Below are 23,641 nucleotides of genomic sequence, written 5' to 3' on the forward strand. Positions count from 1 at the left end.
CGTCTTTAATCCCAGCACATGGGAGGCAGAGCCAGGCAGATCTCCTCTGCATTTGAGGCCAGCCTGCACTACAGAGTGAGTTCTGGACAGCCAGGGCTATGTAGAGACCCTCTGTCTCAAAAAGTTAAAATAAAATACAATGAACATTTTAGAGTTTCAGGATCTTTAGGGGGCCCCAATAACTCTGGAACTTTCCAAATCAGCTATAAGCTAAAGCCACGTAGGCTTCACACACATACTGACTTGAGATCAGGAGTAGCTGGCTCCTGGCCAAGAACACACATATTCCTCTTCACTCAACCTTGTGAGTCTTTTGACAACCACAAACAGACATCACATCCTGTCTCGTCTACTGGAGCGTGTTAATAATGAAGGGCCGCCATTACCTCTTGATATAACACCTTCAATTTCCAAAAGGCTGACAGTAAAGGACTTAACTGAAGTCACACACTAAACAGGATAATCCAAACATCAATTGGCAACACCAAACTTGAAATGAGGTAATTTACTTTTCTGGGAGGCATAAAATTATGCATTGGATAAATTATATCAAAATATGCTTCCCTGCTATCAAAATAAAAGCAACTTGGCTGAAAAAAAAACTTTCTTAATGTAATTATCTAATGGATATCATATTCTATACTCCTAGAACAAGCAATAGACCAGATGTCCACCAACAGAAAGACTTAGGTTTTAGGTATATGAAACTATTCTACCTCATGGACAACATTTTTCAGAATTCTTTACCATTCAGAATGTTCCTATTTTTATAAGAGAAAGTTAAACCAACATACATACAAAAATAGGGATGGAAATAAAGATCTAATACAAATATCAAAAGGGCTGAGAGATGGAACTCAGTGAGAGAACACTTGCTTACCATGCACAAAGGACCTGGGTTCAATCCCCAGTATAGCAAACAAATCGAGTATCAAATATTAAGCTGGGTGTGGTCAAGGCTGTAATCCTAGCACTTGGGAGACAGGAAGATCAGTTCAAGGCTAGCCTTGGCTACATGAAACCCTGTATTAAGAAACAACAACAACAGCAGCCAGGTTGGTGGGGAGAAGAACTAGGGGGAGGGGAGGATGTTCTTGGTTTTTAGGAACAAGAGAAATGGCTGGGCAGTGGTGGTGCATGACTTTAGTTCCAACATCAAGGCAGAGGTAGATGGATCTCTGAGTTCAAGGCCAGCCTGGTCTACAGAGTGAGTTCCAGGGCAGCCAGGGCTACACAAGAAACCCTATCTCAAAAGAGCAAAACAAAAAAGAAACAATTTTAATTAAATGCTAGTGATAGTTCTGAATATAGGACTTATCAGCAAGCTTTATTTCATCTGTATTCCTATCTGCATCTCCTAATTTTTCTTCATGAATATATATATATATATATAATTATTTTAGAGATTATTTGACAAGGATTTCATTTTAATTACATGTGTATATTCGTGTATCTAAGTATAGGTATGTGTACCTGAGTTCAGGTGCCCACAAAGGCCAGAAGAGAGTGTCAGACCAGCTGACGCTGGAATTACAGGTGTGCTGAGCCTCCTGATATGGATATGGAAACTGAACTCAGGTCCTCTATAAGAACAGTAAGTGCATGTTGGATGGTGGTGGTGTTGGATGGTGGTGGTGTACGCCTTTAATCCCAACACTTGGGAGGCAGAAGCAGATCTCTGTCAGTTCAAGGCCTGCCTGGTCTATAGAGTAAGTTCCAGGACAGCCAAAGCTACACAAAGAAACCCTATCTCAAAAAAAAAAAAGGTGGGGGGGGAGGAACAGTAAGAGCTCTTAACTACTGAGCCATCCCTGCAGCCCCAAGTTTTAGAGTTTTAAAAGAAAAAAATCCATCTACAGTCTGGGTTACTCCCTGAACAATTCCAATGCATATACTCACACTACTTCTTAGCCCAAGACTACACACACAACACAGACTCTGCATGTACTCTCTCTGCTAACTTAGTTCTAAAAAACCTCTCCCATGAAATTTCCTTTCTTTCTAAAATTTATTTAATTTTTGGTTTTTGGGTAAGAAAAGGTCTCATGTCAGTCAGGCTAGCCTCAAACTCAGTATAACCGTGAACTTGTCAATTTTTTTTTAAGTTATTCTTCCTCTTTCTTAAGTTTCACAAGCACAGGATCCCACCCAAATAACACAGCACTGCTCACTCTATCAATAATTATTATCAACTATATAGAGTAGTGCCGAAGAAAGACTCATGTATGTTCATGTCCATGAAGCCTGAGAAAGCATATGGGAATTGAGGGAGTTTGTAAGTTGCCCTAGCACCAGCCAGAAAGGGGAAGAGCGGTGGGGACAATGGCCAGAGGGTAGAAACATCTGTCATTCTACAGTCCCATTTGTATGGCCAGTTAATAGTGTAGGTTTATTCATCAGTCCCCTCTGAGTTTACTGAATGAGTCAGTCTCCCTGAATCTGCTGAAAACCTCACTAAACTCAAATTTTGGTCTCCAAGTCTAGGAATTGACACAAGCTCAGGGTCCCCACAGAGACAAAGCTGCCTCAGAGTGACATTGCTCTCCAGCTGCAACATGGAATGCATGAGTTGTATCTAATACTCTCTGGCACTTCGTCATGGCTTACAGACTAAAACACAAACTTCTTGACCTGTGTCTCATATAGCCCTGCCTTCCAGCCTCATCTCCAGACAATGAGCTCTCTAACGGTTGCATGCTTTCATATTCAGGGCACTATACAGACTGTCCTTCGGTCTTACTAACCTGCAAAACTCCTATGTAACACGAATCTTAGACGGTCTTATTAATAAAAACAAACCCGGAGCCAGGTGTTGGGGTGAACGCTGAAAGATCAGAGAAACAGAACAAGCCACATTCAACCTCACCTTGCCAATTCCTCAGCTGATCTTGTTTCCTCAGACTGAAAGCCTCTGAATCCTCATCCAAATGGATCTCAGCTGAACTGCTGCTCAAAGCCTAAAAACGGCTCTAGATCCTGGTCCTCACGCCTTATATACCTTTCGGCTTCCTGACATCACTTCCTGGATTAAAGGCATGTGTCACCATGCCTGGCTGTTTCCAGTGTGGCCTTGAACTCACAGAGATCCAGACAGATCTCTGCCTCCAGAATGCTAGGATTAAAGGCGTGTGCTACCACTGCCTAAACCGATGTTTAATATAGTGGCTGTTCTGTTCTCTGACCCCCAGGTAAGATTACTCGGGTGCACAATAGATCCTCCCCGAAAGCTCAGTTCAGAAGTCACCTCCTCCCTGAAGCCTTCCTTCTCTTTTCCCCCCAGGCATTTCTAGGACCTCACATATCCCAGCTGACTCCAAAACTACATCGCTGATCTTCTTCCTTTCTTCTACCTTCCAAGTGCTAGGATTACAGGACTGGACCACCATAACTTGCCCCCAATAGCTCATTAGCCACCACTATATTAGAGAATTTAAATAGCTATTATAATCCATTTGTTAAAATAATTGACTTTTCCTAGATACTCTACTAAAAAGAAAATGGTGTCTAACAGTTCTTACTTTGTAAGTTCTAGCACAGTATCAAAGCATGAAATGAGATATCAATGTTGAATGATTGATCATATGGAAACAGCACTGGCACTAAGTTAAGAGGAAAGAAGAGGGAAAGGAGATAGTTACACAAAATTCAAGAACTGAATATCACCAGGCGGTGGAGGTGGTGGTGGCAGCACACGCCTTTAACCCCAGCACTTAGGAGGCAAGAGGCAGGGAGGATCTCTGAGCTGGAAGTCAGCCTGGTCTACAGAGAGTTTCAGGACAACCAGGGCTACAGAAAAACCCTGTCTTGAAACAAACAAAAGACCTGAATTATCTATTTAATCTTATTCAAAATAGTCACAATATCACTGAGAAGCAGCAGGATTTTTTTTAGTTACGGAAACTAACATTACTGAACAAGTGCTAAACTTTATATAGCTCAGCTCTGTCTGAAACTTCATGACGTAGACACTTGCACAGAAGATGAGGAAACTGAGGCAGGAGCAAGTTAAATAGAAACTTGTCTGAAGTAAGATTAAAGTCTTGTCGTCTGACTCCAAAACCAGCGAGCGCGCACGCGCCAAGGGGGCTGCAACAGGCAGCCGGGTTTCAATCCAGCTGTGTTACACTCTAACTGTGAACACATCACCTCCCCTCTGGGTTTGTTTCTCTGTCGAACGGACATGAGAATCGTGTCTCCTGGGTGTACAGAGTAGTCCAGTAATGTAGACAAAAATCATTCCATGGCTTCTCCCACCTAGCACATACTCAGAAATGCTACTTCGTTTTCCCTTCCTAAAAGCTGGGTAAAGAACTCAGAGGAAAAGAAAAACCAGAGGCACAGAGGCAAGGCGGCCCCACACACTTGGGATCTTTTAAACAGAGAAATCCTTGCCTTAGCTCAAAGTCAGAACAGAACCCCCGGCCAGAGGCCTTATAAAATGCAAATACTCCTAATTACCCTACGCTAAGATCCAGCCTAAAGAGGGTGAGCGTCCTACACCCCCCCACCCCAGCCCACCCCCCCACCCCCCACCCCCCGGGTGAGCAGACAAGCCCAGCTCTCCACAGACTTTTATCCCCTCTCCCCTTTCTTTCTTCCTCTAGCCCATGAACCTCTTTCACTTCCTCCAGTTGCCAAGCTGAGTGCTGTTCCACACATGGTTAGTTAACTCTTAAGCCTTCTTTGGGTCGTGACCTATGGTGCTTTCTCCGGGAAGCCTTCCCTGAGCCCCTAACTCAAATCATTCTCTTTCCCCATCCTCTCTGTCCCTTGAACTCACCAGAGCTTATAACTTTTAGATCACCATTTCCTTCAGAGTTTTATTCCAAAGACTCATCTGGGGCCAGGTGGAACTCAAAGGCAGAGTCTATGCTTAGCAAGTGAGGCCCTAGGGTTGATTTCCCCCTCTGCAAAAACAGACTCAACACACACACACACACACACACACACACACACACACACACACACACACACACACGAGAGAGAGAGAGAGAGAGAGAGAGAGAGAGAGAGAGAGACAGAGAGAGAGACAGAGAGACAGAGAGACAGAGAGAGACAGAGACAGAGACAGAGAGCAGAGACAGAGAGCAGAGACAGAGACAGAGAGAGTCCTTCCTACCTACCTTCGGAGGGCCCCTGCCATTGTGATGTTAATTAAATTCTCTCTGAGCCCAGGAGCGCTGGTGTTTAGGTGTCCCAGCATTCAAAAGGCTGAGGCAGGAAGATCTAGACAAGCCAGTCAGGAAGGCATAGTTAAACTGTATATACAAAGAGTAAAACAAAAACCATCCACCCCTTTCCCTCAGATTCTCCTTCCTTCTCTTCTCTCTGCCCTTCGTATTAAGAAGACAGTACATGTTTATTAGACACTACTTACAGTCTTCCCACATACTGGAATGAAACTCTACAAAGGCAGTTATTTTTCATAGCTTTGTTCACCACAGCGAAAGCATATACTTATTGACAAACACTTTCTTTATTACTAGACTTTGTCTCACAGCTAAGATTCCAACACTAAAATAATGGTGTCTTTCTGGTTGACACAGCATCTCCAAAACCTACTTCAGTCATGGTCCATACTACAAGTGCTCAGAAAAATTTTTTGCAGTTAGGCATGGTTGCCTGAAGTCCCAACTACTGGGGAGGTTAAGACCTGAGCCTGATGGCCAACCTGGCTAAAAGGGGAGATGGGGGAGGGGTAATTGCTAAATGAACCAAAGCCACCGTCACTGAAACAGCAGAAAATGGTCCAAAAAAAAAAAAAAAAAAGCTTCAGCACCAGGCTTCCCCGGCTCTTTCGCCGTGTAAATGAAATGTACCTGACAGTTTAGCAAACAGAAATCCCACTGAGCACACCCATCAGGCCAAGCACACTGTGTTTCAGCCAGTGAACACCTGACACAAGCCCCCCCCCCCCCCCAGCCCCTACACCAACACAGACCTGGGGGTAAGTGGGCAAGCCCTGGTCCCAAACCCTTTTTACCCACCCAAGTCCCACTCTCCTCCCAATGAAGGAACTATCTAGGCTCGTCCTGGATACAAAACATGCTCCCTGGGTGGGCCTGGGGGTTGATTCCAACCCTGGACTTTTAATGTCACCTCTGGCCTGCTCATAAAAATAGTTAAAAAGCCCTAGCCACCTCCAACGATCCCGCCGCCGTTCTCAAGAGCAGGCATACCTAAGGTCATAGGGACCCCTCCCCCTCACAAAAGCCGAGCCAAGGCCAGGAGGCCATCTGCCCAGCAGACGCTCCCCTGTCCTCCCCCCCGCCGGGTCACACGGAGCCTTTCCCCCTAGACCCTAGGCTGGCAGGAAGAGTCCCCCGCGGAGAGAGAAATCCAACCCCGATCAACAGGCCCGGCCACCCCCCTCCCCCGCGGACCCCAACTCTGGAGGAGGAAGCCCTGCCTGCCCCGGGAGAAACCTCCCCGGGGGTCACCACTTGGCCGTCGCGGAGGGGGTGACGGAGGGGCGCCGAGGAGGGCCGCCGCTCCGGGCGTCTGCCCCGGGACGGCGCCCGGTCCTCGGGCGGCGGGGACCGTGGAGCTGACAGGGCGTCCCAGCTGGGCGCAGTGCACCGTTATCCCGGCCCGGGGCCGGGGGCTCGGCGGGCGGGCGGGCGGGCGGCCGCCTGTCGCGCGCGGGACGACAGCGGCGTGCCCGGGCCGCCCCCTGAGCGGCGGGCGGCGGCGGCGGCGGCGGCGGCGGCGGCGGAAGGGGCCGGCGACCCGGGCCGGGGGCGGGGTGGGGTGGCGGCCGGGGCCCGCCTGGCGGCGGTCGGGGGAAGTGGCTGCCGCCTCGGGCGGCGGGCACGGTCCGCCAGGCTGCAGGGCCGGGCCGCGCGCGGCGCGGGCTCCGAGCCGGCTCTCCTCAGACTCCCCTGCCCGAGCTGGAGCGGCTGGGGCGGCGGCCTCGCCCTGTCCCGGCGGCGGGGGGCGCTTACCTGGCGGCGGCGGCGGCAGCGGCAGGCCCCGGGCTCGGCCGCGCGCGTCCCCAGCGCCGGCTGCGGGAGCCACAACATGGCGACGGCGGTGGCGGGCGGGGCTGCGGCTCCGGGGGCGGAGCGGGGGCGGGAGCCGGGCTGGCGGCGGGACCTGGCTGAGGCCGCGGGTGGGGAGGGCGGGCGGAAGGCGACTCGGGCCTGGGCACCGGCCAGGGCGGTGCGGCTGAGGAGCTGCCCCGGCCCGGCCCGGCCCGGCCCGGCCTCGCGCCTTCCGCCTCCCGTCTCAGGCGAACGCGACCCTGGCGACGACGACGCCGCCGCCGCGAGGAGGGGCGGGGCGGGGACGGCGCTTCCCCTGGGCTCGACCCGGGGACTCCGACCCGGGCTGGCTCCCGCCGCCCTCCGCGCGCGCGGCCCGACACCCGGGGCTGCAGCGGCCCGCGCCCGCGGCCTCTCCCGGCCGCCCGGGCCTGGGGAGCTCGGACGCGCCCCTGAGGCCTCGGTGCGGCCCAGGCCGCCCGCTAGAGGGACGAGTCGGGCCTGGGCGGCTGCGGGCCGGGCGGACGGCGAGCGCCTCTGGAGCCCGGACGACGTCGTCTTCACTTAGACCTGGCCGAGCCGGGCCTAGTCACGGCTGTTAAGTGAAAGGAAGCAGGGGTGGCGTGGGCCTGGGCACTCAGGTGCGCCCTAAACGGCTGGTCATCGCAGGATCTCGGGACATGCTCGCAGGCTTTGGAGGCGTGGGGGCGCTCAGACATGTTGCCTCTGGGAGAACCAAGGGACGCGCGGGGAGCGGAGTCGGGGGGGCTGCTGACCTCTCGGGGTGGACCGGCCCTTCGTGGGCTTACCGGGGAAGCAAAGACTGCAGGGCAAGATCATGGAGAGGCGGGCAGAAGAAGATGACGAGGGTGACCCGCAGGACTTCCCGAGGACCCGAAGTACCTGGGTCTGCAGCGTTAAGGCAACGGGGAGGTCGGAGTGGCCTGCAGTTAAGCAGGGAGAAAAGCCTTCTGAAGAAACCAGCGAAGAGGCGACACTTTGCAAAAGGGCTGGAGCCGACATTCAGCTGGGGTCTGAATCTGCTGTGTGCCAGGCCCTGACCTGAGCCGACACTTGGCGGAGGAGGAGTATGTTTAGTGATAAAGCAGTTAAGAGAAATGACTCCAGAAGTTGGGCAGGGAGATGGAGAGACAACTAGGCCTCTCTCTTAAGGAGTAAAAGAAAGGTTTGTTTTCGGTTTTTCCAATTTGAAAGAGAGAGATCTCAAAGAAGCCAGTGGGAGAGAGAGTAACTTCTAGTGCGCATCCCAGAAAAGATGGGGGTGGGGAGGAGGAAGGCCGAGAGAAGGGTGTTTCATCCGATGAGGTTAGAGGATGAATAAAGACAGAAATACTTCACCCATGTGGTAGTGCATGTGTGTAACCCCAGCTCTTGGGAGGATGAGGCAAGAGGAGCTTCAGTCCAAGGCCAGCTGGCATTACTCATTGACTGGCTTAAAAGCCAAAAAAAGAAAGAGAAAAGGGAAGGATTTTATATGTTTATTTGAGACAGGGTTTCTCTGTGTAGCCCTGGCTGGCCTGGGACTCTGTAGACCAGGCTGGCCCCAAACTCACAGAGATCTGCCTGCCTCTGCCTTCTGAGGACTGGGATTAAAGGCATTCCCCACCATGCCCATCGGGCCTTTTTTTTTTTTTTTTTTAATTGGGGAATCCTGCATGTTTCCACACATCAGCAAGCAGGATGACCCTAAAGGCATCCACAGACAGGTAGATTCTCTGTCTTTTAAACTTTAGCTACAGTTGGTTCAAACTTCCATGCCATAGTGGCGTGAATGCCTGTAATCCAGCATTCTACTCCTGAGGTAGGAGGCAGGATAATCAGGAATTTAAGCTTTATCTTGGCTATGTAATCACTTTGAGACCAACTTGAGCTACGTGAGGCCTTGCTTCCCCCCATAAAAGCAAGACTAAAACCTCTACCACTGCATGTAGGAAATAGCATAACCAGCAGAGTTGACACCGTCTCCAAAAGCTCGTGAGGCACTTGATCTTGTTTTCTCTAAATGTCTCTGGTCCAGCCCCTTTATTTTGTGTGCACTCCTGTATCTGTCTGTGTGTGGTCACGTGTGTCACAGGTCAGAGGACAACTTGGGAGAGTCAGTTCTCCGCTTCAACTCTGTGAGTCCCAGCATCCCTGTCCACTGAACCATCTCACCAGCCCTAGTCCTAAACTTTGTTTAAAAGCTGATAAAACAGCAACAAAACCCTTTCCTTTCAGGAAATGTGTTTCCATTCCCTGGTTATCACTTCATTTATCCCACCACCCCCCCCCCAATAATGCACTATACCTGTGAACAAATGGTAAATAAATTAGAGTCTGTACTCATTAAACCATGGTGAGGGGCTGGAGAGATGGCTCAGTGCTTAGGAGTATATACACTGCTCTTGTGGAGGACCTGTGTGAGTCCCAGCACTCACATCAAGCAGCCTTGCCTCTGGCCTCTTTGGGCACTGGTATTCATGTACACACACACACACACACACACACACACACACACACACACACACAGAGTTAGAAATAACCTTAACAATGAGTAGAGGAGAGAGGTGGCTCAGCAGTTTGGAGCACTGTCTGATGTTCCAGAGGACCTGGGTTCGATTCCCAGGCCGTCTGGTGTCTGATCATGCCAGGATAAAGAAAGATATAAATAAATGAATGAATGAGTAAAAATCATGCCGAGGGGCCAATGAGGAGACTTAGGTAAAAGTGACACTGCACAAGTGTGAGGACCTGAGTTCGATCCCCCTGGGGTCCACAGAATCCAGGCACTAGTATGGATATTTGTAATCCTAGCACCCCTGTGGGTAGGTGAGAGCCAGAGGAAACCAAAGCCTGGAAGCCCAGGGGCCAACTAGCCTGGCCAACACAGCAGAAAAACTCCAAGAGATCCCATCTCAAGTGAGGAAGGGAGATGAGGAGCAATCCCTAAGATCATCCTCTGACCCCCACAGACAGTGCATGGTACAAACTTGCCCACACTGTCAGAGACATCTATGCCTACATGCAGACATTGCACATGCATGCCAACTGTGTGTTCATGGATTTGTGAGGCTTCAAAGAATTTGGAATTAGAAAAGGCAATCAGAATTAGCTCGTTTAGGTGTGTATAGGACTCTAAGCATCAAAATGGCCTAGGTGAGGAGACTATCCCAGGGGAAGGAGCTAGTTCACAGACAGAGAATGCCCACCAAGAGGACTGTTTGTCCGTAGCCCAGGACTCCTGTGGAAGAGTAGAGGAGCCTGTCTGGGAGGTCAGGAGCATCGGAGCACAAGTGAGTCAGGCTGAACTCCAGACTTCTCAGACCCGGACGGAGCACTGGAGCTTGAACTGCGCGGGCAATACTGTGTGAAGTGGATTTCCCCATTATTTCTCACTCAGTAGGGTTGAAGGCTTCGGCCTTTGGTCCTCATAATTGGACATTTGGTTGACTCAGAACAACGAGGCAGGGAGAACAGTGTATCCAGCTGTTTATACAGTGAAAAGTGGGCATTGCTTCCCTGTTATTACAATTTTTTTTCACTAGACAATAGTTTGTGTAGTGAGAAAATTATCAGAGGGGGGGAAAAGGAAAAAGAAATAAGCACCTTAACTAGGGTTGTTGACTGTTTGATTTTTTTTGTTAAGTTTTAAGATTTTGTTTTCTGTTAATGTGTTTATACGAATTTATGCCATATATGGGTGTCCTCAGAGGCCAGGCCAGAAGGAAACGTGTGGACACGTGGGCTACTAAATGACCCTGAAGCTGAGAGTTATAGGTGGTTGGGAGCTGCCTGATGTGGATCCTGGGAAGCAAAGTGAAAACCGAACTTGGTTCTTCTGGAAGAGCAGCAAATGCTCTTAAATGCTGCTTCATCCTCCCACCCCTGTTTGACTTTTGAGACAGGCTCTGTCTCTGTTCTGGCTAGTCTAGAACTTAACTTTGTAGCCTAGCCTGGCTTTGAACTCCTTTCCTGATCCTCTTTCCTTACCTCCCAAAGCTAGGATTACAGGCATGTACCACTACACCCGATTTATGCAGTGTATTGGAGACCAAACTCATGGGTGTTAGATAAGTGTACTAATTGAGCTATAATCCTGGCCCCTTGATTTTTGTTTTTGAGACAAGCTGGCATTGAACTTCCATCTCCTGCCTCAGCCTGCTGGTCCTTCCCTCTACCTCCCTTCCTTCCTTCTGTAGTATTGGCAACTGAACCTAGAGTCTCCAAAGCTTCATGCTTGCTAGGCACCCCCAAGAGCAGGTGAGTCTCTATGAACTCAAAGCCAGCCTGGTCTACAAGTTCCAGGACAGCCAGTGCTATACAGAGAAACCCTTTCTAGAAAAACAAAAACAAACAAAAAAAGCTGGGTGCGGTGATACACACAAGATCCCCCAAACCTCAAACTTACTTTAAATAGTTTAGGATTGGTATGACTATCATAGACGGCAAAGAAGTCAAGTGTTGTATAGCCCTGTAATCCCAGAGTTTGGGAATTGGAAGCAGAAGAATCTCCACAAGCTTGAGAAAGTTTCAGGCCAGCCAGAACTACACAGTGAGATCCTCTCACAAAAAACAGATCCTAGCCGGGCGGGTGGTGGCGCACGCCTTTAATCCCAGCACTCGGGAGGCAGAGCCAGGCGGATCTCTGTGAGTTCAAGGCCAGCCTGGGCTACCAAGTGAGTTCCAGGACAGGCGCAAAGCTACACAGAGAAACCCTGTCTCGAAAAACCAAAATAAATAAATAAATAAACAAAAAAACAGATCCTAATCAGCACTCGGGAAGCTGAGGCAGGCAGATGAGTTGGAGGTCAGCCTGGGCTAAACAGAGAAACCCTGTCTCCCAAGAAAAACAAAACAAAACAAAACAAACAAAAAACCCAGATTCTGATGCATACTCACTTCAAATAATTAGATTACTTAGTACATTAGCAAAATATACCATAAAGATGTACTTTCCAGTACTTATTCGTGATGTAATTGGTACATTGAGAGAAAGTAATGGCAAGGTAAATTAGCATAACCTTTTAAAAGCAATTCAAAGAGCCTTCATAGACATGCAGTACCTTTTGCCTCACCAGTAGCACTCCTAGAAACTTCTCTTTAGGAAACAATCCTCCCTCAAAAGATAACTACAAACACAACAATGTTTACTATAATCTTAATTGTGATAAATTGTAAACACAGTAAATGGTTAAGTAACTGATGTGTGAAACATTGTATAACAACACTACGCAGACTTGGAAACATTTGATTACATATTAAATGATGAAAGATACAATTCTCTAGTGTTTACTTAAGAACTACTGAAGTACATATTATAAAAGCTGTTTTTCTTAAAAAGATAAAATTCGCATTTTCTGCTTTTGTATCAGCCAAGACCAGAGCAGCAGGAAACAGATGGACCACTCAGAATGTGTAACTGAAGAGAAACAATGTACAAAGATAGGGAAACTGACAAGGAGTTGTGACCCACCCTAGGTCTGCAGGGAAGCTGCTATCAATCATCAGCCTGAAGGGCTAGAGATGTGACAATTACCGAGCTGTTAGCTCTAACAGAGGAAGGACCGACAAGATCTAAGCGACACACAGCCATGCTTGCTTGCTTTCAACTCTCCTACAGTACCTCACACTGGTTGAACCCAAAAAGACACCTAAGGAGAATTGAGCCCAGGTGAACTGGTTTTCAAGGTCAGCCTCTAGAGATAAAGAGCGGAGTGGAGGAGAGTGAGGACTGGGCCAAGGGTCAAAGGCAGGCTACATAATGTAATCACGTGCAAACCAGGACTGCAAATGTAGCTCAGCACAAGAGCTCTAGTCTAGCATGTACAAGGTTCTGGGTTCGACCACATAGGAAAAAGAAAAGAAAAATCAAAAAGATTTAGAAAACAAACAAACCTGAGCATGTAGCCAAGGACCTCAAAGGAACTTGGGAAAGCAAGTTTGAAAGCTTTCTAGAGTTTGAAAGCACAGAAAGCCAGGAAGCAGATAGGATAGATAAAAGGGGCAAGAAAGACTAATTCATGCTGAGGCCAGGGTGATGGCCCTAAAGGAGGCCGTTCCATTGTTTTGTTATAATGGTGCACGGGAGTCTAGGAAGGGAGGTCAGGAAGGATATTAATGAGAGATGTATATGAAAGGATTAGAGAGAGAGCTCACTTTGTGCCAAGTGTGAGGACCTGAGTTTATTCCCCAGCACTCACACAGGAGGCTGGGTATAAGGCCAAGTGTGGTACGCACGCCTTGAATCCTACCACTCAGAAGGCAGAGACAAGCAGGTCTCCCTGAATTTAAAGCCAGCCTGGTCTACGGAGCGAGTTCCAGGACAGCCAGGGCTACACAGAGAAACTTTGTCTCGAAAAACAAACGTAAAAACGCTGGGTATGGTGATAGACACTTATAGTGAAAGTGCTGAAGAGGTCTAGATGGCCGGATTCCTGGGGCTCAGTGAGTACCAGGTTCCATTGACATGGTGGACAGCACCTGAGGAACCACACAAAAGGTTGACTTCCGTCCTCCCTGTGCACGCTCACACACATGCAAACCCCACCCACACCTACGCACACACACACACACACACACACACACACAAATAGATTTGTAAAACATTTTTAAAGATGTACATGCGTTTAAATGGAGTTAAATAGTCTATAGTCCACCACTATAGACTATTAACATAGATTTCTCTTTCCTCGCCAAACTTCATGCAGTCAACAGATAATTATGTGGTACCTATCCTGTACCAGGAACTGCGGGGCCCTGGGGATTGAAGCGGAAACAAAATTAGCCTCCTTGCTCTGTGGAGTTTACATCCTGGTGGGGGTGGGCAGACCATGCTTAAGTGGTGATAAGAGGACTGGGGAAAGCAGACTAGACTTCTGTCCACTCTCCTACCTATGATAAACCTCTTGATTTGAACCACATCACTCATTATGTGCCAAACCCTCTGGGCAAACTAAGCCCTTGGTGTCTCCCACTTAGACTAAGATCATAATGTCCTTAATTGATCTTCCTGTGTTCCACATCCTCCAACTGTGCTGTGAGGATCTCTGAAACAAAGAATTTCAGCATCCTGCTTAAAAATCTCTAATGCTTCCTCATCTACAATGTTGAGTAACAGCTAACCTGCTCATCAACACCCATCTGTTTGTTTGTTTGGGTCTCTTTTGAGACAGGGTTTCTTTGTGCAGCCCTGGCTGTCCTGGAACTCGCTCTGTAGACCAGGCTGGCTTCAAACTCACAGAGACCCGCCTGCTTCTCCCTCTCCAAGTGCTGGGATCAAAGGCGTGCGTGCGCCGCGGCCGCCTGGTTCAGCACCCTCTCTTATCTCGTGGTTCCATCCTTTGTTTCCGCCTTCCTCATTCTCCTTTACACCCCAATAGCCTTTGTAGTTTATTGAACATGCCATGTCGCCTCGAATTTCCACCCCATTCCACAGACTGTGTTTCTACTCTTTTTCTTTTTGTAGTATTTGGGCTTGAACCCAGGGTTTGCACATACTAGACAAGGGCTCTACCACTAGCCCCTTTGTTTTTATCTTTTTGTTTGTTTGGTTGGTTTTTGGTTTTTGGTTTTTTGGGAGAGGGTTTCTCTGTAAAACAGTCCTGGCTGCCCTGGAACTCACTCTGTAGACTAGGCTGGCCTTGAACTCATAGAGATCTGCCTGCCTCTGCCTCCTGAGATTAAAGGCATGTGTCACCACCTCCTGGCTTTTGTTTTTATCTCCTTTTAGAGATTTTTTTTTAATGTGTTTGGGTATTTTGCCTGCACACATAATATACATGCATGTCTGGTGCCATGGATCCCCTGGAACTGGAGTTACAGTTTGTGAGCTGCCATGTGGGTGCTGGGAATTGATCCAGGTCCTTTAGGGGAGCACCCAGTACTCCTAACTGCTGAGCCATCTCTCCAGCCCCATTTTCATCTTATTTTTAATGTAGATATGTGTTTTCATATGTGTTCAGGTGGGGTGTGTGTGTGTGTGTGTGTGTGTGTGTGTGTACCTATGGAGGGAGGGTAGAGGACAACCTTGGATGTTGTTTAGTTTCTGTCCACCTTGTGTTTTGGAATGAGGTCTCTCCATTGACCTGAAGCTAACAGGCGAGAGGCTGCCTGACCAGTGAACCCCACGGGCCGACCCTCTTGTCTCTGCCTCTCCAGTGAGGGATTACAAACATGAGTCGCCACTCCCTGCATTTTTACATGGGCTCTGGGCATCAGATTCAGGCACTTTGCTGACAGTTATCGCGCCAGCCTGATTTTTTATTGGAACAGGTTTTTTCACATTTTATTTTGTGTCCATTGGGGGGGGGGGGGGCGCGGGCGTGCACCTGTGCCATGGTGCCACATGTGGAGATCAGGAGACAACTAGTGGAATTTTTTTTTTTTAATAATTTTATATTTATTTATTATTATACAGCATGCACGACTGCAGGCCAGAAGAGGGCACCAGATCTCATTACAGATGGTTGTGAGCCACCGTGTGGTTGCTGGGAATTGAACTCAGGACCTCTGGAAGAGCAGCCAGTGCTCTTAACCTCTGAGCCATCTCTCCAGCCCAACTAGTGGAATTTAGTTCTCTCCTTCTACCATGTGAGGCCCAGATTGTCAGGCTTGGTGGCAGACACCTTTACCAACTGAGCTATCTACCGCCACCACCCTCAATCTTTTGAGTCAGGGCCTCCCTTAGTTTCCCTGGCTGGCCTTGAACTCATTCTGGAGCACTTGAACTCATAATCCTCCTGCCTCAGACACCCAAATCACTATAATTACAGGCCTGTGCCACGAGGCCTGGCTTTCTTTCCACTTTTTTCTTCCCACACCCTCTGTTCTCACTAAGTCTGACAATCCTCTGTTCATTCATCCGCAACGGTCGGTGTGATCACTGGCCTTTCCAGAGATAAGGGTATCTCCCAGCTCCTGCCTGGATATTTTATGGTACCAGTGAATGTACTTATCACACTATGTAATCTTATTTTCTAAACTTCAGGCAAGATGTTATTAAATATAATACATAGATCAAGACAGCATATTTCCTGGTCCATATGTTTCCTCTTTCCTTTGGAAGCAGCATGTTTGGGAATGGAACCGGGGGCCTCACTCATACTACACACATCCTGGCTTCATCCCTGGCTCTGGGTAGCCTTCTTCTGTCACTCACAGCCCAGCCTAAACACTGGAATTGACAACTTACACATATCCTTTCACCTAGCACTCTTTATTCCTGGGATTGTAACTCAGCAGTAAAATGTTTTCTCACCACGTACAAGGCCCCAGATTCAATCCCCAACACTGGAGGTGTGGGCTTACGTTTACCGTTTTTCTTGTTCTTTTTTGGTGTTTTGTTTTGTCTTTTCGAGACAGAGTTTCTCTGTGTGTAGCCCTGGCTGTCCTGGAACTCACTTTGTAGACCAGGCTAGCCTTGAACTCAAAAGAGATCTTCTGCCTGCCTCTGCCTCCAAAGTGTGTGTGTATGTGCTTATGTGTGTGCACTTGTGTGTAAAGGCTAGAACAATCCCTTCTTCAGAAACGGTCTACTTTGTATCTCAGGGCAGGCCTTATCTGGAGCTCACTAAATATATACATCTACTGGGGCTGGAGAGATGGCCCAGTGGTTAGGAAAGCTTGTTGCTTTTCCAGAAAACCTGAGTTTGTGTCTCAGCACCCATCTCCAGCTACTTACACCTGCCTGTAACTCCAGATGGCCTCCAAAAGCACCCATGTACACGAGTCATACGCTTACACAGACAGATGTACATGAGTAAACATAAAACTTTTTTTTTCAAGTATGCTAGGCTTCTTGGCCTATGAGCTCTTAGCAATCCACCTGTCTCTCTCTCTCCAGCACTGGAAATTACAAGTGGATTTCATTGTGCCTGGCTTTTTTGCCTCAATTCTGGGGATTGGACTCAGGTCCTCATGCTTGGAAGGCCGGCTAAGCCATCTTCCCAGACCTCCCTCAAAAAAATCCATATTCTTAGAAATTAAAAATAGTTTATGAAAAATAAAGCTGAATGTGGTAATACCTATTGTTTCAGTACATAGGAGGCAGAGGCAGGAGGATCACTGGAAATTTGAGACTAGTCTTGTCTATACAGGGAGTTCCAGGTCAGCCTGGGATACAGAAACAGATCCTGTCTGGGGAAAAAAAAAAAAAAGAATAGTTATAAAATCAACCCAGGTGTGCCATTGCCTGCCTGAATCACACTTGGTAGACTGAGGCAAAAGGATTATCACTAGTTTAGTACTAGCCTGGACTACATAATGAGTTCCAGGACATCCAGGGCTACAAAAAAAGACCCTAGCCGGGCGGTGGTGGCGCACGCCTTTAATCCCAGCACTCGGGAGGCAGAGCCAGGCGGATCTCTGTGAGTTCGAGGCCAGCCTGGGCTACCAAGTGAGTTCCAGGAAAGGCGCAAAGCTACACAGAGAAACCCTGTCTCGAAAAAACCAAAAAAAAAAAAAAAAAAAAAAAAAAAAAAAAAAGACCCTATATGAAATAAAACAGAATTACAAGCTAGGTGTAGCAGTGCACACCTGCAATAATAGCATTCAGGAGGCAGAGGCAGGAAGTTCAAGGCCAACTTGGTCTACATGGTGAGTTCCATACTAGCCAGGAGACCCCTAGAAGAAACAAAAAAAGAGTTGATGTTGAATATATTTTTTTGTAAACTTATTAGCTGTGTAGTTTTGTTTCCTTTTTTTTTTCTTTTATGAAGTGTCTGTTTATGCCCTTCCCCCCCCCCCCTTTTCTGTACTAGGATCGAGGTGGGCTTTTTTTCAACCTAGTCAGTACTGTGCTACTAAGCTGTTGAGCTTTATCCCTACTTTGTTTTGTATGTTTTTGTTTGCTCCTTGTTGTTGTTTTACATTTTTTAAAATGTATTTATTTAGCCTTTCCTTACAGGGTCTCACTATGTAGCCCTGGCTAGCCTAGAACTCACATGTGAACCAAGCTTGCCTAGCATGTGTGAGACCCTGGGTTTGAGTCTCAGCACTAAGACATGAAGACAAGCATCATTTTAAAACCCTCCTTTACCACGTCCTCCACCAGCCTGCCTGCAAACAAGAATAACTCCCTGGAGTTTGTTGATCCATATGGACACATTTATAAGTGTAGACATTCACATACGCGTAGATTTGTTTCTCCATTCAGGTTGAGCCCCACACTCCCTAGGCAATTGCTCTACCACTGAGCTGTATCCCAAGACATAAAAAAAAAAGACCAGGTCATTCTATGTAACCAAGGCAGGTCTCAAACCTCAAACTCATTATGTAGCCCAAACTAGCCTCAAATTCTTAATTCTTTGCCTCAGCTTTCCAAACACTATGATTACAGGCATACACCACCATGCCCAATTCTTTCCACATATTTTAAAATGTGTTTTGTTTTTTTTTTTGAGACAGGGTTTCTCTGTGTAGCTTTGGAGCTTGTCTTGGATCTTGCTCTGTAGACCAGGCTGGCCTCGAACTCACAGAGATGCTCCTGGCTCTGCCTCCCGAGTGCTGGGATTAAAGACATGAGCCACCACTGCCCGCCCAGCTATTTGCTTGTTTATATTGTATGTGGGGAGTGTGCCATGACACTTGTGTGGGAGTCCAAAGACAACTCTCCAAAGCCAGATCTGTCCTTACCACGTGTATTCCAGGGACCAAACTCAGTTCTCCAGTTCTCAGGCTTGGCACAAGCTCCCATATTCTCTGAGGCACCTCAGTGACCATAGTTTGATCTCTCTCTCTCTCCCACACTCTCTTTCTCTCACTTTTGAAGATCCTATTTTTTTTTTGTTTGTTTGTTTTGTTTTGTTTTGTTTTTCGAGACAGGGTTTCTCTGTGTAGCTTTGCACCTTTCCTGGAACTCGCTTTGTAGACCCGGCTGGCCTCGAACTCACAGAGATCCGCCTGTCTCTGCCTCCCGAGTGCTGGGATTAAAGGCGTGCGCCACCACCGCCCGGAGAAGATCCTATTTTTAAGCGTAGGAACTATATTGTACTTACTTACCTTTACATTTTAGTCGTAGTCATAACAACTGTGTACACCGAGCAGGACTGTGGCTCTGGATGGGTCTGCTGGAAGGTGCACTGTGTACGCCCAGCAGGACTGTGGCTCTGGATGGGTCTGCTGGGAGGTGCACTGTGTACACCGAGTAGGACTGTGGCTGTTGATGGGTCTGCTGGAAGGTGCACTGTGTACGCCGAGCAGGACTGTGGCTCTGGATGGGTCTGCTGGGAGGTGCACTAGGGCAGCGCCTGGTCAGAAGACGGCAGTCTGAACAGAGCGATGATTCAAGCTGGGGAACGGTGCAAGGGCATAGGAAAGCCTTGGCTGTGGCACTGAAGGACTTTGGTGTTTTGTTTTTGTTTTTGTCATGCTAGTGTTCGAACCCAGGACTTTGTGAGCTGGTCAAGTGCTCTGCCACTGAACTACACTCAGAAACCTAAAGCATTTGATTCCCATCTTGGAGGTGATGGGGAAGGCATTCAAGACTTCTAAGTGGAAGAAGTTGAGTTTTTTTTATGGTTTTTTAATTGTTGTTGTTGTTATTGCTGTTGTTGTTGTTGTTTTCCAGAGACAGAGACAGCCTGGTTACCTAAAGGCTTTGTGCAGGATGCGAAGGCAGGAGAGGCTGGACAATGAAACGGGAGACAGAAACAATAGGCGCACGTGCTTCCAAGAAGCGCTGGTTTGTGGGCTGCTTAGGGGTGTGCGAATGCGCTCCCAGCCTGGATTCATTCATTCAGGAACCTTAGGGGCCTCCTCCAGGAAAGGCCCAGGCTGATGGCTGGGAACAGACACCACTCAGCAGGAGGCGAAGGTGCAGAGTGGTACTTGGGTCAAAGGCAGACTCAACCCAGCCTTCTGACTTTCAGCTCCTGCCAGGGGGCCTTGGCTAACTTACTCAAGCCATCTGTACCCCACGGGTGTTGTGTGGTTGCTACTAACTCCACCCTCACAGGTTGCCCAGAGAATCCAGTGAGTCCTCCATCCCCAAAGAGACACATAAAATTCAGGGCCTGCTGGGGAGTGCTGGCAGTGCCTTGAGGCAGAAACCCAAGTAAAAACACGAGAGACACAAAGAAAGCCTGAGCTGGATTTCTACATCATGGGCTAAGGTGAGAGAAGAGAGAGGAAACCAGGGAACCGGAAGGAGAAGTGAGGGCAAACTTCTTTTTTCGGTTTTGGCTTTGGTGAAGTTTTTTGGTTTATCTGTTTTGCTGTTGTTTTGTTTTTAACCTCTTTGTTGCTTGGTTATTGTGAAGTTGTGAGCTCTCTCTCTCTCTCTCTCTCTCTCTCTCTCTCTCTCTGTAGTTTTTTGTTTGTTTGTTTTGGTTTTTGTTTTTTTGAGACAGGGTTTCTCTGTGTAATGGCCTTGGCTGTCCTAGAACTCTTTGTAGACCAGGCTGTCCTGGTCACAGAAATCCACCTGCCTCTGCCTCCCGAGTGCTGGGATTAAAGGTGTACGCTCCCGCCGCCGCCGCCGCCGCCGCCGCCGCCGCCGCCGCCGCCGCCGCCGCCGCCGCCGCCGCCGCCGCCGCCGCCGCCGCCGCCGCCGCCGCCGCCGCCGCCGCCGCCGCCGCCGCCGCCGCCGCCGCCGCCACCTGGCTCACCACACCCAGCTCTAGAATTTTTAAGTGCTTCTTGTATTGGCACTCTCAGCCCAGGACTGGGAAAACTGTCATCGTCTTCTCCTCACAATGTTTCTCAATGGTGTCCAGGGCACGCTGGCTAATAGGACAGTACCGGTGGAGCTGTAGGACTCAATTTTTTTCAAGACCACCAACTTCCTCTATCAGAAGATACAGCCTTTCCTTCTTTTGCAGCTTCTCTGGAGGAAATAAGAAAGGATGCCAAGGATGATGCTGATCTTCTTGTCTGGGGCAGTGAGCAGATTCAGCAGCAGCGTGGGCAACTGGCCCTGAGAGGTCCCTGTCGCAAAGCTACCACAGTCCACACAGTTTCTTTCTGAATCCTGCATTCTTTAGTAGGGCTACCAGACAGAGGCAGCAGGTCATACACAATCAGCTGCAGATGTGGTGTTCGGGCCCAGCGGCCACGTTGCTCATGGCCCAGGCAGCCTCTTTCTGGATAGAAGACTTCAGTGCTTTGGGAACTAGCCCAGTTCCTTCAGCATGGAGCAGTGATGGCCTTCTGGGTCTGTTGGTCTGTCTGTGACAACGTTGCCCATAGTGTGGAGAAAAAGGTCAAGACATTGAGTTCCAAGTTGGTCATGGGCTCTATTAGCCTGTGAAGGACCCCAGTGGCCACCACATGATGGATGCACTCATGGAAGCCCTCTGTGAGGTAGGACAGGGCCCAGCAGGTGTCTGAGAGGATCTCATTATCTCAGCAAGAGCTGAGAGGGTGGGCAGTGTCTGTCTCATGGCCTCCTCCCAAGGGTACGGATGGATTCTTGTTTTGACTTAGGTTGGACAAAACCCATGTGATGATCCTAAGAAATGTGATTGATATGTTTGTCAAAATAAGGTTGAGCAGGCACGGGATGGCATTGTTTGTAACAAGTCTTTCTCTGTACCACCAGCTCCCAAATAACGACACGGAAACTCACTAGTTATGAAAGCTCGGCCTTAGTATGGGCTTATCCCACTAGTTCTTTTTTTTTTTTTTTTTTTTTTTTTGGTTTTTCGAGACAGGGTTTCTCTGTAGCTTTGCGCCTTTCCTGGAACTCGCTTTGGAGACCAGGCTGGCCTCGAACTCACAGAGATCCGCCTGGCTCTGCCTCCCGAGTTCTGGGATTAAAGGCGTGCGCCACCACCGCCCGGCTCCCACTAGTTCTTATAACTTAACCCATTTATATTAATCTACGTTTTGTCTCATGGCTTTTTACCTTTCTTTCATTCTGTATGGCTCCTTCCATGTCTCCTTGGCATCTCTCTGCACCTTGATTCTCTCCTTGTACTTCCTCTCTCTGCTCCTGGAAGTCCCGCCTATATCTCCTCCCCAGCTATTGGCCATTCAGCTTTTTATTACACTAACACAGCAATACATTTTCACACAGTGTACAAATATCCCACAACAATTGTTGGAAATGACATTGTCTCTGAATTCTGGGCTGTCACCGGCTCTATTACCAAGGGCCCACCTTGCCTGCGCACACACGGTCAGATGTGAAGACAGGAAGTTCAATCGAAGTGGCATCTCTTTTCACAACAGCTCAGGTCTGCTCTGAAGTTCCTGAGGCAATGCTGGTGAAAGCCTAGGCTGACTGGAACTGCAGGTTGGGGAGAGCTGCTACCTGCAGGAACTCTACGAGCTTGGGAGTGAGCCATGTCTCAATAATCAATTTTAGAGGAGGGTTCCTTTCCTGAGACAGCATTTTCCTGGCAGCCTGGTGGCCACAGGATTGGATCTGGGCTATTCATACCTTTGATTATGTCCTCCAGAGTGGGGCTGGCTTGAGAAACCTAGCCATTGGAGAACTGGCTGCTATTTCTTCTCTTTAAGACCTGTTCATCTTTCATGGCCTTTCAGAGTTCCAGGCTGGCAGCGATCCTCTATTGTCTCACAGACACATCTTTGCCTTGGTACGTCAGCCTCTCTTTGAGAGCTTCTAAGGTAGGCATGTTGATTGGAGGAAAGAACCCACCTACAGAGAGCTGCCCTGGTTGGTCTGTTTTAAGGCAGGGTCTCATAGAGCCTAGGCTGGCCTTTAGTTCCTGTTTCTCCTGCCTCTACCTCCCAAAGGCTGGGATTGCAGGTATGAGACACTAGGCTTGAACTTATTTTTGTTTGTTTTTTGAAAACAGTCTCATGCTGTAGTCCATGCTGGCCTGCAACTTGGGGCAATTCTCCAGCCTCAGCCTCCCAAGTACGAGGAAGATAGAGTGAAAGACACTAAGGCTCCGTGGCTGCGGATCTGCTCTCTCCCCTGACTGTGCTAAAAGGAGGAGAGGGACCCGAGGGGAAAAGGAAGGCCCTCCAACACTTAGACAGTCACTTCCCAGCCGGGCGGTAGGTAGTGGCACATGCATTTAATCCCAGCACTTGAAGGCAGAGGCAGATGGATCTCAGTTCCTGAACAGCCAGGACTGTTACATTGAGAAACCCTGTCTCAAAAGACAAAAAGAAAGGAAGGAAGGAAGAAAGAAAGAAAAAAGTACTTCCCTTGTGAGCCACTGGAGGAGTAGATGTGGGTGCGGGGGCGTGGCATCTAAAGTAACCATAGGACGGTGGGAAGGAATGTCACCAATGGGGAAGGAAGGCTGCAAGCTGTGACATTTTGAAGAAAAGGGAAGGGAAGAACAGAGTGCGGGACATTATGCAGGGCCAGGGGCTGAGGTGGACAGCAATGTGACAGGTTGGGTACATTCTTCTGATGGTCCTAGGAGCTATGGAAGAGAAAAGCACACCCCAAAGGGGGCCAGATTTATAGACTGTCATGGCGGCAAGGACAGGAGGGAGGAAGATGTTTGGGGAATTCCTTTGATTTGCCAGCTGACTGGCTAGGAAGACTAAGGTAGTATCCTGGGAGTCACTATAGTGTCGGAGTGGGCGAAGTAGGACAGCGAAAGAAGGCGAGGCCTTAACCTGAGGCTGTGTGAGAGAATGAGAGCGCTTACTGCCCAATGAAAGGGAAAGTAAGACATTAACCAGAGAGGATTCCAAAGTCAAGTGAGTCCTGGTTTTCTTTTTAAAGGTCAAGA

The 23,641-nt window shown here is 48.6% G+C and overlaps 1 protein-coding gene and 2 pseudogenes across 4 annotated transcripts in view; all 3 read right to left on the reverse strand.

The window, feature by feature from the left end:
* Znf592 (zinc finger protein 592) overlaps window positions 1-7,052 on the reverse strand; it is a 55,212-nt gene extending 48,160 nt beyond the window's left edge. The window contains exons 1-2 of one of the 4 annotated variants that reach the window (XM_052714225.1): window positions 6,945-6,963; window positions 5,124-5,226 (exon numbers count right to left, since the gene is read on the reverse strand). The gene's annotated coding sequence lies outside the window, so the exon portion shown is untranslated. Of the gene's footprint in view, window positions 1-5,123; window positions 5,919-6,944 lie in introns of those variants that run through there. The other 3 variants (XM_052714227.1, XM_052714228.1, XM_052714224.1) reach the window with 3 other exon arrangements.
* Window positions 7,053-7,788: 736 nt separating this feature from the next.
* LOC128123947 (importin subunit alpha-8-like) lies at window positions 7,789-21,953 on the reverse strand (annotated as a pseudogene).
* On the reverse strand, window positions 21,695-23,641 carry LOC128094441 (importin subunit alpha-8-like; annotated as a pseudogene).

This window comes from Peromyscus californicus, unplaced genomic scaffold (assembly GCF_007827085.1).
Source record: "Peromyscus californicus insignis strain IS unplaced genomic scaffold, ASM782708v3 Scaffold_4__1_contigs__length_199733344, whole genome shotgun sequence".
Classification (NCBI taxonomy): Eukaryota; Metazoa; Chordata; class Mammalia; order Rodentia; family Cricetidae; genus Peromyscus; species Peromyscus californicus.